An 18292-nucleotide genomic window follows, 5' to 3' on the forward strand; every position below is an offset into this window, starting at 1 on the left:
CCTGAAAATTGGTCCATAAGTGCAATGTAATTTTATATTCAATTTAATGTAATTCGCTTTATGGCAAAACCCGCATTTAGCTTTAGGAATATTAAATATTGAAAACAAAACAACAGTGGCTTTTGTGGCATGAATGCAAGCTGCACTTTTTTTCTAGTTTTTGGAATCCAAATATCTGCCTGCAGTTTACATTCGGGTGCAAAGCCTTAGAAGTTCCACAAAATGCTGCTAGTTGCCACCACAAGTGCGGCCTATATTGCTGCTTTCTGCTGCTAGAAGCCGCCACAGAAGCCATTGTGTTAGTTTCGAGTAATGAATGTTAAAGTGTTTTTTATCATTGGCGAATCAAGCAATTTTTCAAATATTCATAGCAATCAAAAAAAACTCTTTACATATACACCATCAAAACGCACGTTTTGAAGAAACTTGACAAGCGTGGTGTAGTGTTTCCTTCACTCAGGGTTCTGCCGTGAAAATATAAAATAGAAAATCTGATTGGGTTTTGAATTTTGGTGGTTTCAGTTACGGATAAGGCGGACTTTGTATTATTGATTGAGATAGTGCTGTAATTTGACCGTGCATGGCAGACCGGGTCGGCAACACTACAAAAGGCGACTGTACGGAAATAGCATCAGAAACTAGTGGAAATTTACCTTATAACCTTGTTAGAAACGCAGTACTAATTACAATATAGTCTTCATGGCTGTCCTCCTAATTCCCTTGTAGGACGACCCGTCTTTCACTTTTCTCTGTCTGTTGAAAACTTCTTCAAGTTGTCACTGTCATGATCAATTCACAAATTTGGCGATAACCACCTCGAATCACTATTGAAACAACCTCATTTGGAACATAATTTTAATTTCCACCCAAAAGCACATTCAACACAGCGTGGAAAAATACACGTCTTTCGTATCAAGACAAGAGAGATAGAGTTATCAATTAGCTGTTAAAAACAAAACCTACGCAAAAGTAAAAAAGAACAAAATTATTTATAAAAATCGGTCGCTGGCGCAGCGCTCTTCTGCATGCGCGATCGTGAATTATATCTTTGTATTGGCGGAGGCGCGGTAGTCAAAGTACCATTACAGTGGCTTTACATTTCGGCAACTCCAGCTAATGAGAGCAGTGCTCACAAAAACGTTTCTTTCAGTCTGCTTTTGAACTTTGGTAAGACATGGAGACAGCAAAAGTAACAACTTTCAGCTTGTTCCAGCAACAGAAAAGCATTTTCTGGACCAAAATGTGGCCGCCACTTTGAGTTGTAAGTCGTGGTGAATGATTTTATGAGGAAGCAGCGACAGTGCTTACCTGTAACTGCAGAAATAATTCAAGAAAAAGCACATCAGAAAATCCAGAATTTTAAGGGAGCCGCAATTGGCCTTGAAAAATACAGGGAAAAACTCGTCACATTTCAGCGCTACATCATCAAACTGCACACTGGAAATTAATGCTGGCTTGTACAGCCAGTGGCCATAAACTGTCACCATTCATTTCACACAGAAGACTTTACTGAAGTCTGAAGTGTTTCCTAAAGATGTTATTGTATATGCTAACAAAATTGGCTGGTTCATGGAGGACACGGTTTTACAGTGGATCAGACCTGTCTGGCAACGTCGTCCTGGTACCTTGCTAGGTTTGCCATGTATGCTTGTGTTAGATTCATACACAGGTCACTGTACACCAGCTGTGAAAAAAAAATAGCAGAGGGTAAAACAGACTTTTAGTCATAATTCCAGAATGGATGACATCCAGTCTGCATCTGTTAGATGTTTGTTTAAACAAACCTTTTATGAACAACCAGAAAAATATGTACACACAATGCCTAACTAAAGAAGATAGGCAATTAATGCCTACAGGACATGTTAAGTGTTCAAGTTTGTCTCAATTGTGCACGTGCATTAGTCAATCTTGGAAATGTCTCCCAAGTGAAACTGTTCATCACGCATTTAAAAAATACTGTATTTCTAATGTGCTTGACGGCACAGAGGATGATGCTTTGTATGAAAGTAGCGACAAGGAGTCACTAGCATTAATATTAAAACATGAAAAATCGTGACTGTGTTCCAGTATGCAGGACAGCGAGCTCACCTGTGATGTCACTGCTCACAGCTCATGTATGTGTAGATCCGGAACACTGTATTTCAATAGATATCGTGAATTTTGCTGTTGTCAGTATTTTGTGATGTAATTATAATTTAAGTGCCCCAAATCCCTGAGAGGTAGGGCCATTTAATACTCTATCCATCATATGATGAGCCATATCTTTGGCTATTAAGTGCGGCTTGAAATTAGGGTTAATTTTTTTTAATTTTTTTTTTTTTTTTTTTCGTCTCACTTCTGGGGTCAGCTTTCAATAGGGTGAACTTCCACAGGCTTTGCCTCCAAATGCAAGCATCATGTAATATGGGCTTTAAGAACCTATGAACTCCAGCATTTATACTGAATACAATCGATCATCTTCCATATCGATTCCTCGCTACATTCAGGAGCAAGCTGTAACTTTGCCAACCGCAGCTGAAGACTAACAATGTACAGCGTGCTAACAGTTACACCATTTTGCATGCTTGCACCCAGCCAAGCTCTGTCCGAGACTGTATGTTCATAGTACAGCATCAGTTTATGCAAGTTTGCATCAGTTCATGTATTACTGTGTATTGCATGGAGAATCCAGCTGTATATCAGTTTGCTCACTCACATTTGTTGTTGTAGTGAAGTTGACTATGGCAGCAAAAAGAAACTCTCTATCTGTCGTGGAGAAAATGCACTTGATTAGGGAAGTGGAGAGAAAAACAAATGTGCCCATAAGCGAAATGGCACAGTCTTCATTGTCAGTAATATTGAAGAATAAGAAGATTCTGGATCAAGAAACACAGTGCAGTTCAAAAACAAAGCAGAAAAAATGTTAAAAAGTTGCCATATGAAGAAATGGAATCAAAGCTAATGGAGTGGTTCAATGGCACATGCTGAAAATTTACCAATCGATGGGGCATTGATAAAAATGAAAGCATCTACAATATCAGGGAAACTTGGGCTAACAGAATTAAAAGCTTTGAATGCCTGGCTGGATAGGTTCAAAAAACGCTATGGGATAAATTGCAGGGCAGTACGTGGACAGTGATGAAAGTGTTGAACACTGGAAAGAAGAGGTGCTGCCACCCCTCTTGGAAGGTTTCAAATCTCAGGAGGTGTACAATGTGGATGAACCAGGCCTGTTTTACCAACTCATGCCCTTTAAAACCTTAAGTGCTAAAGGAGAAGCATGCCATGGAGGAAGAATGAGCAAGCAGAGAATTACTGTTCTCTTATGGAGCAACGCAGATGGCAGCAACAAGGTGGATCCAATAGTAATTGGAAAGTTCCACAAACCACATTGCTTTAAGAACAGTTCTATGCTGCCATATAAGTATTATAGCAACAAAAGTGCTCGGATGACTGTGGACTTGTAAAAAAGCTCTTGCAAGCTTTTGATGCACGAATGGGTGCTAGAAACAGGAAGGTTGTTCTCTTTATGGACTTAGGATTTCTGCGAATGCGAAAGTGCATTTCTTTCCTGCAAATTGCACTAGCAGACTCCAGCTCATGGATCTAGGGATCATTCATAGCCTGAAGTATTAGAAAGCTCTTGTCCTTAAGGCACTTGCCTTTATTTATTGGAATGAACTGCTTAAATTGAACATCCTGCAAGCAATGCATATGCTCACAGGATCTTGGAAAATGGTAACTAAGGAAACCATCTCAAATTGTTTCATAAGGCTGGATTTAATGAATTGAACACTCACGTCAAAGACGTTGATGAATCAGTAGCGGACATGCATGATTGGGTGCAGGTATCTAACAATTTACCCATCACTTTTGATGAATTTGTGGCTTGTGATGATGATGTCATCACTACATGCATCTGAGATGCTGAGGAAATCTGCGAAGATGAAGTAAAGCAGAATGATGGAGATATCGAAGAATACGATGATGTTAGGGATGAAGAAATGCAAACACTGTCATTCAGTGAAGTTATTCCCAGCATAGACATTATCTGGAGATTTGTCTCAGCATTTAAAGTGACCAACCCTGTTACATACAGAGTAAATCAATCAAAGATGGACATTCTGAACCTAAAATCCAACAGTGCTAAAAAGCAGACTACCATTTTTGATTACAGGTATTTCAAAAAATAAGGCACTATGAAAGTTGTGTAAATATGTGTTGTATATATGAAAATATATGACTGTAATTGGGTAAGTATTTTGTGGATGTTTTAATTTTGTAGTGGGCTGAGAAACTACAATCTTTGACTACTGTATTAGTGCTACAAAAAAAGTTGTAATTACAGTATATTTGTACAGTAGGTATCTCCTTGCTTTATTGTTGTTATTGTGTAAATTATGTGTGTTGGTGCAATTCATGTTAATACAGGCAAAGAGTTCTGGAAAAGGTTTGCTTTCTATCGAAACCTCGATTCAAGGTAAACCCCCATTTAAGGTTAAAAAATTCTGGTCCCTAGAAAAATGTTTAATAGCGGTTCTACTGTATGTATTGAAACTGTAAACTGTTGCATATAATATAATTGTAAAAAAATATGCCTGCAATAACACAAGAAATATGTGTCCAGCATATCACTTCATAAATTACTTGTCTCATATATCTTGGCAACTTGTACAAAAAAATGATGAAAGAGGACGTATAAAATACAAATAGAAATAGATCAGTGTATATGGCACATCCCATTTATTTAATTATGTTGATGTTTTAATCCCCCCAGCATGAACCATGGACCTTGCCGTTGGTGGGGAGGCTTGCGTGCCTCAGCGATACAGATAGCCGTACCGTAGGTGCAACCACAACAGAGGGGTATCTGTTGAGAGGCCAGACAAACGTGTAGTTCCTGAAGAGGGGCAGCAGCCTTTTCAGTAGTTGCAAGGGCAACAGTCTGGATGATTGACTGATCTGGCCTTGTAACAATAACCAAAACGGCCTTGCTGTGCTGGTACTGCGAACGGCTGAAAGCAAGGGGAAACTACGGCCGTAATTTTTCCCGAGGGCATGCAGCTTTACTGTATGATTAAATGATGATGGCGTCCTCTTGGGTAAAATATTCCGGAGGTAAAACAGTCCCCCATTCGGACCTCCAGGTGGGGATTACTCAAGAGGATGTCGTTATCAGGAGAAAGAAAACTGGCGTTCTACGGATCTGAGTGTGGAATGTCAGATCCCTTAATTGGGCAAGTAGGTTAGAAAATTTATAAAGGGAAATGGATAGGTTAAAGTTAGATATAGTGGGAATTAGTGAAGTTCGGTGGCGGGAGGAACAAGACTTCTGGTCAGGTGACTGCAGGGTTATAAACACAAAATCAAATAGGGGTAATGCAGGAGTAGGTTTAATAATGAATAGGAAAATAGGAATGCAGGTAAGCTACTACAAACAGCATAGTGAACGCATTATTGTGGCCAAGATAGATACGAAGCCCACGCCTATCACAGTAGTACAAGTTTATATGCCAACTAGCTCTGCAGATGACGAAGAAATTGAAGAAATGTATGACGAGATAAAAGAAATTATTCAGATAGTGGAGGGAGACGAAAATTTAATAGTCATGGGTAACTGGAATTTGTCAGTAGGAAAAGGGAGAGAAGGAAGCGTAGTAGGTGAATATGGATTGGGGCTAAGAAACAAAAGAGGAAGCTGCCGGATAGAATTTTGCGCAGAGCACAACTTAATCATAACTAACACTTGGTTCAAGAATCATAAAAGACGGTTGTATACATGGAAGAATCCCGGAGATACTAAAAGGTATCAGATAGATTATATAATGGTAGGACAGAGATTTAGGAATCAGGTTTTAAATTGTAAGACATTTCCAGGGGCAGATGTGGACTCTGACCACAATCTATTGGTTATGAACTGTAGATTAAAACTGAAGAAACTGCAAAGAGGTGGAAATTTAAGGAGATGGAACCTGGATAAACTGATAGAACCAGAGGTTGTAGAGAATTTCAGGGAGGGCTGAGAGAACAATTGACAAGAATGGGGGAAAGACATACAGTAGAAGAAGAATGGGTAGCTTTGAGAGATGAAGTAGTGAAGGCAGCAGAGGATCAATTAGGAAAAAAGACGAGGGCTAGTACAAATCCTTGGGTAACAGAAGAAATATTGAATTTAATTGATCAAAGGAGAAAATATAAAAATGCTGTAAATGAAGCAGGGAAAAAGGAATACAAACGTCTCAAAAATGAGATCGACAGGAAGTGCAAAATGGCTAAGCAGGGATGGCTAGAGGACAAATGTAAGGATGTAGAGGTTTATCTCACTAGGGGTAAGATAGATACTGCCTACAGGAAAATTAAAGAGACCTTAGGAGATAAGAGAACCACTTGCATGAACATCAAGAGCTCAGATGGAAACCCAGTTCTAAGCAAAGAAGCGAAAGCAGAAAGGTGGAAGGAGTATATAGATGGTCTACACAAGGGTGATGTACTTGAGGACAATATTATGGAAATGGTAGAGGATGTAGATGGAGATGAAATGGGAGATACGATACTGTGTGAAGAGTTTGACAGAGCACTAAAAGACCTGAGTTGAAACAAGGCCCCGGGAGTAGACAACATTCCATTGGAACTACTGATGGCCTTGCGAGAGCCAGTTCTGACAAAACTCTACCATCTGGTGAGCAAGATGTATGAAACAGGCAAAATACCCTCAGACTTCAAGAAGAATATAATAATTCCAATCCCAAAGAAAGCAGGTGTTGACAGATGTGAAAATTACCGAACAATCAGTTTAATAAGCCACAGCTGCAAAATACTAACACGAATTCTTTACAGACGAATGGAAAAACTAGTAGAAGCCGACCTCGGGGAAGATCAGTTTGGATTCTGTAGAAATACTGGAACACGTGAGGCAATACTGACCCTACGACTTATCTTAGAAGCTAGATTAAGGAAACGCAAACCTACGTTTCTAGCATTTGTAGACTTAGAGAAAGCTTTTGACAATGTTGACGGGAATACTCTCTTTCAAATTCTAAAGGTGGCAGGGGTAAAATACAGGGAACAAAAGGCTATTTACAATTTGTACAGAAACCAGATGGCAGTTATAAGAGTCGAGTGACATGAAAGGAAAGCAGTGGTTGGGAAGGGAGTAAGACAGGGTCGTAGCCTCTCCCCAAAGTTATTCAATCTGTATATTGAGCAAGCAGTAAAGGAAACAAAACAAAAATTCGGAGTAGGTATTAAAATCCATGGAGAAGAAATAAAAACTTTGAGGTTCGCCAATGACATTGTAATTGTATCAAAGACAGCAAAGGATTTGGAAGAGCAGTTGAATAGAATGGACAGTGTCTTGAAAGGAGGATATAGGATGAACATCAACAAAAGCAAAACGAGGATAATGGAATGTAGTCGAATTAAGTCGGGTGATGCTGAGGGAATTAGATTAGGAAATGAGACACTTAAAGTAGTAAAGGAGTTTTGCTATTTGGGGAGCAAAATAACCGATGATGGTTGAAGTAGAGAGGATATGAAATGTAGACTGGCAATGGCAAGGAAAGCGTTTCTGAAGAAGAGAAGTTTGTTTACATAGAGTATAGATTTAAGTGTCAGGAAGTCCTTTCTGAAAGTAGTTGTATGGAGTGTAGCCATGTATGGAAGTGAAACATGGACGATAAATAGTTTGGACAAGAAGAGAATAGAAGCTTTCGAAATGTGGTGCTACAGAAGAATGCTGAAGATTAGATGGTTAGATCACATAACTAATGAGGAAGTATCGAATAGGATTGGGGAGAAGAGAAGTTTGTGGCACAACTTGACCAGAAGAAGGGATCGGTTGGTGGGACAGGTTCTGAGGCATCAAGGGATCACCAATTTAGTATTGGAGGGCAGTGTAGAGGGTAAAAATCGTAGAGGGAGACCAAGAGATGAATACACTAAGCAGATTCAGAAGGATGTAAGTTGCAGTAGGTACTGGGAGATGAAGAAGCTTGCACAGGATAGAGTAGCATGGAGAGCTGCATCAAACCAGTCTCAGGACTGAAGACCACAACAACAACAACGATGTTTTAATGACACTTTTCCTCTAACTGTTTCTAATTAAAAAAAAGTGGCATACAAAGTAAAACAGAAAACTGAAGGAATAAAAACACAACAGAATACTGAAGGAATAAAAACACATGGTGCTACAGAGTGACAACCACACAGAAACTAAAATGCAACAAATGTTCTCACTTTGTTATCTACTTCAAATCTTAAAAACCTATTTCTAAGAAAGTCGTAAAGGGAACTAAAAGAATTGGCAAATAATAGGTTTATTCTAGAAAATGTCAGTGATCAAAGCTGAAACAGCTAGTGACCATGATCTTCCAAAACTCAAGGTAAAGAACAAAACTATTCTAAATTCTGCTCAGATATCAGAATTGCTCAATAAATCATTTATAAATATAAATAAACCAAAAATTAATGTAGAGAATTACACAGATGTGGTAAATTTCCTTGATATAGAGCAATTTGAAAGTAAATCTTTTAGTAAATTCAGCAAAACTACAGAAAAAGATGTAGAAAAAGTAATATTATCACTAAAAAGTGAAACATCAGCAGGGTTTTGTGGAATATCAATGAAAGTGTTTAAAACAGTCTCTAAAATAATTGCACAGCCACTGTCTACAATAGTTAGTCAGTCCTTTGAAGACGACTGCTTTTCAAATACTTGGATAATGCAACAAGCCATTATTCAAAAGAAGCACAATAGAAAATATGGGAATTATCATTGATTCTCTCTCCCTCCATCATACTTCAAAAATGCTGGCAAAGATTTCACAACACAAAGTCAAAATTATAAATAAAAATTTAATGTTATTTAAAAAAGTAGCATAGGTTTCACAAAGACAATAGCACAGTATATGCTATCAAGCAGTTTGCAGAAAAAATCAGCGTCTTTCTAGAGAACTCTCTGCATGCTACAGGAAGTTATTGTGACCTATAATACTCACTTCATACTATTCTCTAAACTGGATAAGTTTGTAATTAGGAGTACTGTATTTGAATGGTTTAGGTCCTACACAACCAACAGGACTCTGTGACTTTACCAACAAGTGGATTGACTGCAACAGGACAGAATGAATCTGACAGGTCAGCTGTGGGCTTTTGTGAATGTGTGCCGGGGCAGTCAGCTGTCAGAAGGCTGTGAATGGCAGCCTGAGTGGAAGTAAAGGTGGCTAGCAAGCCACAATGCCCAGTGGGGTTGGGTTGGGTTGTTTTGGCGGAGAAGACCACACAGCAAGGTCATCAGTCTCATCAGATAAGGGAAGGATGGGGAAGAAAGCCGGCCATGCCCTTTTCAAAGGAACCATTCTGGCATTTGCCTGAAGAGATTTAGGGAAATCACGGAAAACCTAAATCAGGATGGTAGGACGCAGGATTGAACCATCGTCCTCCTGAATGTGAGTCCAGTGCTCCACCTCGCTTGGTCAATGCCCAGTGGTCATTGGGGTTTCTCCAGGCAGCAAGAGGAGTGTTTTCTGGTGACATGGTCAACAGGATGAGCAAATGGAGGGACCTGTGATTTGTAAATTCTGTCACTATTATGATTATAATAAAAATACATTAAAACTCATTACACTCATGCTAAATAAAGCCAATAACAATTTTGGAGTTGCAGCTGTGGGGTGAGCTCATTGAAGATAAATCCATGTCTGAAGCTTTGACTGTTAGGAAGTTATTGACATTATTACCATTATTGATTATAGTAAATTGTAGCAACTGAATCAATCAAGAAAGTTACTATCATAGTACACCAGATGAAAGAGGATAATGCCTGCAATATAATAAACAGATTATTTTTCTAACCAAGCAACTGCAAAAACACTCATGATACACCAGATAAAAGAGAATAATGCCTGCAATAAAATGAACAAATTATTTTTCTAATTAAACAATTACAAAAAATGTTATAAACAATTTAGTTCATTGACGTAAACAGTTCCATAATTAACAACTCCTCCACAGAGACACAAATGATCTTATCAGCAGGAGTTTATTTCTTTAAATATTCCAATAACTGTCAATGTGTACTAAAGTGTAGTTGTGATTTATAAAATAGGTCAAATTAGTGTTTTGACCTGAGTGCCAAATGTGGCAACTTATGTGTCTGAGATTTATTTAAAATCATTAAAATAATGTATAAATGAGTTTGTTAAGAGACTGGAAAATGACTGCAGAAATTTTTCATATGTTTTATCGTAAGTACTGTTATGAAAATTATGAATGGTGGTCAGGATGAAAGTACCTGCACTGAACCAAGGGATGGTCATGTGAAACTCTTAATTAAGCATGTGGGGCAGCCTCGTGGTCTTTTGCCTGTTGTCTTGCATCTGGAGCATTGGTGAGGTATTTAGTCTGCAGCTGGTAATGCTATCAGCACTGTGTATGCCACAAATGTTATTTTCATATATCGGGACTTGTACATTATGATTTAGCATAATGCTGCTGGGTATAATGCTACATCTTCACAAAGTAATACCAAAATTTGCACTGGTGACAGACACAGTCCAGTCATTCAATGAATTACTGTTAGGGGCCACCCTTCACATACATTGTGCTTCTCTAAAAAATAATTAAAGGGGATTTGTATGAAACTTAAAAATCAACCTGTTTTGAGCAATGTTATTATCCTTTGGAACTTTGACTGACAGATCCAAACTCGGAACATCTTTTCTTAAATTATTCCCAAATGTCCCACAGCTTATATAAGACTTTGGTATTAACATTATTATGTTGTGTCACTGGGCTAAAGAGCAACAGCGTATGGCCAATCTCTATTGATGTAAGCAGCCCACACTCAAAGTTAATGGCTGTACATTGCCCTCACCCTGTGGAATGGGTGACAATATTGTAATAGTGTTGGCTCATCCTGGATTGGGTGGCATTTTTATTGTGTTGATATTTTGGATTAGTTGTCCCAGTATCCAAGTTTTAGTAGTGAGCAGTTAGTGTGCAGCCTTGCAAGTGTCTGTATAGTGCATCAGTGGTAAAAGTAGGAGCAGCAGCAATAATAGTGCACTTAGTGCAGATGATAAAGATGACAGTGCATGTTAGTGAGAGCAGTGGCAGACAATGGCCTCACTGTATGTCACTGGTACAGCAGTCCATGTGGGCAAAGTCAGCGAGCAGCAGAGGCACCATTTACATGGTGTCACATGTGAGTAACATTGCATCAGCGCCAAACAGCAGAAGCAGTGTTGCATGGAGGTGGCATCATATCAGCACCAAGCTGGAGAAGTAGCATCTTCACACAGCATTACATGTTGGCAACATCACATTGGCTCCAAGCAGAGGAGACAGTGACTTCACACAACATCACACAAGGCACATGGTGGTCCATGTTGTGGGCAATATTGCATCATCATTGGACAAAACACGGAGCAGTAAGGCTGCATATGTTGGCAAGGAAATGCAAGTTAAATACAGTCAATGGCTGAATTGTAAATTTTTCTCATAGCCAGACATGACCAATGAAATTAATAATCTGCAAAATGGTTGTGGGTCAGTGGGTGCATGGAGTGATGTTAATAGTTATAGCATGCCACAGAGAAGGGAAGAAATAGATTGGGAACCAGGAAGTGACCTGAATGTGTTTTTTGAAACATTGAATAAGAAATTAGAGGAGATAGATTTACAAATGGGGAGTATAAAAGCTGAGATAGTTGGAGATACAGATTAAAAATGTAGAATAAAATTGGAAGTATAAAAACTGAAATATTTGGAAATATAGATTCAAAATTGGAGAAAATGGAATCGAAGCTTGATGATAAGATAAGTGCAGTGAGTTTGCTCAACTAGGTAGTAAATTCACTGAGAACAACAATAAAGTTGAAAATACAGTTAAAATGGTTGAGGGAGCTATTCTCAGAGTTAATGAGGTAGAAAAGGGATTGGTAGCCAAAGTGGAAACTGTGGAAGATCATCTTGTGATGTGAACTGAGGCACAAGAAAAGAAATGTATAAATTATGAAATACAAAAACAAACGGAGAGTTTAAATCAGTGAATGTAGGCATTGCTAATTGTTATAAAATATAGGTGAAAAGCTGGAAGGGGAAGTTAGTAACAGAGAGGAACAGATAAATGAGTTGAAGGAATCAATAAATAATGTAGCATCTACATCTACATCTACATCCATACTCCGCAAGCCACCTGACGGTGTGTGGCAGAGGGTACTCTGAGTACCTCTATCGGTTCTCCCTTCTATTCCAGTCTCGTATTGTTCGTGGAAAGAAGGATTGTCGGTATGCTTCTGTGTGGGCTCTAATCTCTCTGATTTTATCCTCATGGTCTCTTCGCGAGATATACTTAGGAGGGAGCAATATACTGCTTGACTCTTCGGTGAAGGTATGTTCTCGAAACTTTAACAAAAGCCTGTACCGAGCTACTGAGCGTCTCTCCTGCAGTCTTCCACTGGAGTTTATCTATCATCTCTGTAACACTTTCGCGATTACTAAATGATCCTGTAATGAAGCGCACTACTCTCCGTTGGATCCTCTCTATCTCTTCTATCAACCCTATCTGGTACCAATCCCACACTGTTGAGCAGTATTCAAGCAGTGGGCGAGCAAGCATACTGTAACCTACTTCCTTTGTTTTCGGATTGCATTTCCTTAGTATTCTTCCAATGAATCTCAGTCTGGCATCTGCTTTACTGACGATCTACTTTATATGATCATTCCATTTTAAATCACTCCTAATGCGTACTCCCTGATAATTTATGGAATTAACTGCTTCCAGTTGCTGACCTGCTATTTTGTAGCTAAACGATAAGGGATCTATCTTTCTATGTATTTGTAGCACATTGCACTTTTCTACATTGAGATTGAATTGCCATTCCCTGCACCATGCGTCAATTCGCTGCAGATCCTCCTGCATTTCAGTACAATTTTCCATTGTTACAACCTCTCGGTACACCACAGCATCATCTGCAAAAAGCCTCAGTGAACTTCCAATGTCATCCACAAGGTCATTTATGTATATTGTGAATAGTCCTATGACACTCCCCTGAAGCACACCTGAAATCACTCTTACTTCAGAAGACTTCTCTCCATTGAGAATGACATGCTGCGTTCTGTTATCTAGGAACTCTTCAATCCAATTGGGTAGCGAAATTTAATGATGGAGCATCCCATGTGGCAAGGATTGAGTACCAACCAATCAATGGAGAGATTAAGCACCATGCAGTGGACTTCTTGGCTGCATGAAAATATAATTTTGTTGCTGGCATGAGTGAAATAGCTAAAATTAAATTTGTAAAACAGCAGTTAGAAGGGGGAACCCAGACATGGAGTAATCAGCATGCAGAGCAGTTTGTTGGTTTCAGGACTTTTGAAATGATGTTCTTAAATAAATATTGGACTCAAGATAAACAAATAAGATTATAAAATGAATTTTTGGATCAGATTATAAGATTGGTAAAGAGTGCATGAGGAAATTTTATGCGAGAGAATTTAGTAAATTGAAGCATTTGGATTAGCCATTTGGGGTGCTTACAGAAATCTCGACATTAAAGAGGAGACTTACAGAATTACTGCAGTGGAAACTCATCCACAGCTCTACTGATTCTGTAGAAGAGTTTCTGGATTTCATAGAATACATCAACAGGGCACTGTGTTGCAGACTAAAATTTTATGAGCAGAGGAACAGTAACAGAAATCATGACAGAGGTAATTACAACAATAATAATTTCAATGGAAATCATAGAAATGGGAGAAAGGGGGGGGGGGTCGATAGGAGTGGGCAGTAGGAACTGGAGAGATATACAGCAAAGAGACAATGGGAATTACAATGAAAGAAGGGAGAATTTTGAACAGAGGAGAGAGAAAGTGAGGCAAGGACTAAGACTTGAGAGTGCATTGAGTACAAGCTTTCTGGACAGACTGACAGAAAACAAATGGGAGCCTCACTCAAGGTCAACAGGAACCTAATGGATATGCAAAGAACAGAACCAGACATGTTTATAAGATGGAAGAGAATTGTATAGAGAAACAATGAACAGAGATTGCTATGCACAACATGGATGCAATAATAGGTAATGAAAATATATGGGAATGGTTTAATAACTACAGTAATTGGAACAGGAGGAACAATATTAATAATACATGCAATATGGATAAATGTAACAATGATGATTTTAGCTATTATGTTGGGGAATTGTTTGGCAGTAATAAGATGGTTGAACTGGAAGATAATGAAGAAAATAGAATGGGTTTAGCATCAATGAAGATTACAGATAATTTTGAAACAGAGGCAGTTGCTCTGCCAGAAGTAGAATCATGTGTTGAGGTGGAAATGAGGTGCAAAGCAAATAATAATGAAATAATTTGTAAACAGATTATGTAATTGGACATGGAGATGAGCAATAAGGGAAGTTCTTCAGATATTAATGTATGTGAGCCTGCTCACAGTGGACCATGTGCTGTTACTGACAAAATTGATTTGTGCCTGTATGAGTGGGTGCACATGGTGAAGCAGTAAGTAATGTTTTATATGAAAATGTTGTGACTGTACGATGGGTGCCCCTGATAATGTTGTGTATGATAATGATGAATTAATGAGTCAATTTGAGGTTGATTGCAGTAATAAAAATGTTGTTGAGTTTTGTTGATTTTAAATATTATTTAAAGGTAGTGCCTCATGAAATAATTAGGGCTAACACTTTCACTGTGGCAGTCAAGGAAGTAGTAAGGGCCTGAAAAAAGAAAATGCTTGACTGGAAGGTTATTGAGTTGGGCAGGAGTGATTACAATGAACCAATTGTTACAGTCAAAAAGAAAGAATGGTTTGGTGAGGATTGTGTTAGATTCAAGGAAACTAAACAAAATAATTGTAAAAGAGAATGACCAACCAGAAAACATGAATAAAATTCTGCAAAATTTTAACAGTATACAGCTCATTCTAATTTAGATTTAACTTCTGGTTTCTGGCAGGTGAGGTAAGCTGAAGAGAGTAGGAAGTGGTTTACACCAGGGTTCTGTTCTAGACTCTCTGCTCTTCTTGGTTTTTATTGATGATTTTCCTAACCATCTAACAAGTGTAGAATCAGTACTTTTTGCAGATGATATGAGCCTTTTTATCAAGGGAGTTAGTGAAGCTGACCTACAAGAAAACATATCAGCAACAATGAATGAGGCAGCTGAATGGTTCAAGGACAATTACTTAATTGTAAATGACACAAAAACAACTGTCATGAATTTTAAGTGCATAAGGAACAAAGTAAAAAATAACATAATAGTAGAGATTGGGAAATGTCTGATAGAACAAATTCTTTTACAAAATTTTTAGGTGTATGGCTGGACAATAACTTAAGATGGGAAAAATATGTTGAACTATTGAATGAAAACTTAGCAAATACTATTATAAGTTAAGAAAATGTAAAGAAAACTGCAATTTTTAAATAGTACTATATGCCTATTATTCTTACATACGTAGTAATCTAAGATATGGTATTATATTTTGGGGAATACAGATTTCTCAAAAAGTTGTTTTAAGCTCCAAAAGTGAGATATTTGTATTCTGAAGGGTGTTGCCTACAGAGGATTCTTTATAGAGTTGAAAATTTTGACCCTGACTAGTTTATTCATGTATGAATCAGTATGTTTCCTGCAGTCAAATAAAGAATTATCTTCTCTAAAGAGTGAAGAACACAACTACCAAACCAGAAAAAAACACGATTTCCATATAAACATACATTCAAAAGCCTTATACCAAAATAGTGTGACGTACCTACCCAAAATAATGTTCAATGCCTTACCAAAAGAAATAAAAAACATACAAAACTTAAATATATTTAAAAAAGAATTAAAAGGCTACTATTAGGTCAGAGTTACTATAGCACTGATGAACTTCTTTGCTATTTAAACAGATAAAGCTCATCTTTTGATTTTTTGTATAAACCTTTGTTTTTTCAACTTGCATGTAAAAAAGAAGACAAAATATGTAAAGTGTAATTAAGAAAATGTTAAAAGAGTAATAAAAAAAAATGGTATTTCCCTTAATGGATATTTTTATAAACTTTTGTAAAAACCCATTTTTCCATCTCGCATGTAAAAAGAAGGCGAAATATGTAAAGTGTAATTAAGAAAATGTTATTTCCCTTAATTGTTAAGAATATAAATCACGCTCTCTCTCTCTCTCTCTTTCCATATGACAATTCCTATATCATGTATATGATAAAAAGGATGATAATAAATTGAATTTAACTGAAAGTACACTGCTTTCTTGTTTGAAGGCAGAACATATATGTTTAGAGTGATCCCATTTGAATTATGAATATCTTGGCTGTGTTCATCAGGGCACTGAATCATTGTTCTTGTGTGTGAGTTATTGCTAAAACTTATTTTGTGCTTTATTGACATACTGATAACCAGCAGCTCAAGACAGAAACATAACCAAATATTGGAGGATGTGTTCAAAGCAATGCGTAAAGAAGGGATGACGCTTAACCTGAATTTGTCCAGGCAGAATTGTCATTCTTAGGCTACCTGTTAACTTCTAAGGGTGTAGTGCCTAAAAAGGAGAAGATAAAAACTGTTGCTGAGAGCAAGAGACCAGCAAATGGGAAGCCACTGAATTCATTTACTGGACTGTGTACATTTTATTGGACATTCATCAGTGATTACAATATGAATTCACCAAATCTATGTAGGTTGTTAAAAAAGAACGTTACGTGGAATTGGTCTGCTGAGTGTGATGAGGAATTTGAAGCTATCAAGAGCGGCTCAGTTTATCGTAAAGTACTATACTATCTGGATATGTCATTGTCTTTTTACTTTGAATCTGGCAGTTCAGATCATTGTGTAGGATCAATCCTGGTTCAGGAGAAAAGGATAGATGGAAAACTAGTAAGAAGAACTATAGTATTCACTAGTTGCATACTATCTAAGCATGAGCTAATGTATGGGATATCAGAAAAGAAATTATTGGTTGTGGTATTTGACTTCCAAAAATTTGGGATTTATCTGGAAGGCAGGCAGTTTGTTATCTTTACTGACTATAAAGCTTTGAGCTACCGCTAAGAATGTAAACTGTTGAACAATAGGCTAAAGAGATGGGCTGTGGTTCTGGAATAGTTTATATATTGTATTGACTATATAAAAGGGATAGACAACCATATGGCAGATGCCTTGTCCCAGTTACCAGTCATTGAGGGAGAGTGTGAGGAAGAAATGGAGTCTAAGAAAAAGTTCCAAATAATGCACATAAAAGGTGTAGAGGAAGAGAAGGAGATGACAGCAATATGCAAAGATATGCGCTGGCTCCAAAATGGGGATCCATCATTGAAATTCATAAAGGTTAGTTTTGGGTGTAAGGGATATGAAAAAATTAAACAATATTATAAGATTTATAAGGGTTTCTTAAAGCATTTATTAATGGTTCTGTCAACATTGGCAGTTATTTATTAGACAGCTAGTTTTGAATCCTTACAGGTTCATTTTCATGCCTGGTCCACTGAGGCTATAACAACAGCACATAGTTGTCAGTGAACAGTGAATATAAGAATGGTATTACAATAAAAAGTTCAAATGTAATAGAAATTAATAATTTAAATGCAAACATACCTGCACTGATGGTGCCTGACCTTAATAACAAACACTGAGTGGCAACAAATGCTCCATAAATTTTGGCAGGATGAATGCCACAGTCCACACATGCCTGTTGTGAAGTCAAAATTAAACAGGAGGTCAACACAGCCAACAGCACCACGAAACTTTCGATGGCACTAGCATTGCACATCACGTACAAGCACACATCGCCAGCTCATAGGCATGTCACATTTTAAAATGGGAATGTGTCTAAGCACCTTTATTGAACCTAACATCAATATAGTGAATGAAAACAACCACTGTAGAGGTATTACACAAATATAAATACTTGTGTGACATTAATTGTCACATATTTGAACAGAAGACAAGCATTTCATGTTCAAGTGTGTGTCCAAGGTCACTAGGCGCATTGAATTAAAATCTTTATTAACCAGTCACATCTAATATAAAGGACAATTAAACATGTCACATTTGTTGCTCCATTATAAATTTTGTGTTGTACATACAGATGGTTGTCTTTCAGAAGTCTACATACATTTAGTTTACGTACATACAACATTTAAAAGCAATACAATAGTTTGTTGGGCCAGTAAGCTGTACATAGTTAAACTAAATGTATGTAGACTTCTGCAAGACAACCAGCTGTAAGTGTGGCACAAAATCTATAACGGAGCAACAACTGTGATTTGTTTCATTGTACTTTACATATTACATGTGACTG

General features: G+C 37.6%; 1 protein-coding gene across 4 annotated transcripts in view; it reads right to left on the bottom strand.

Annotated features, from left to right (window-relative positions):
• The window catches only part of LOC124547561 (cGMP-dependent protein kinase, isozyme 1-like), a 408150-nt gene that overhangs the window by 234969 nt on the left and 154889 nt on the right, over positions 1 to 18292 (bottom strand). The gene's annotated exons all lie outside the window — the stretch shown is intronic.

The sequence above is a fragment of the Schistocerca americana genome, chromosome 1, assembly GCF_021461395.2.
Source record: "Schistocerca americana isolate TAMUIC-IGC-003095 chromosome 1, iqSchAmer2.1, whole genome shotgun sequence".
NCBI classification, from domain to species: domain Eukaryota; kingdom Metazoa; phylum Arthropoda; class Insecta; order Orthoptera; family Acrididae; genus Schistocerca; species Schistocerca americana.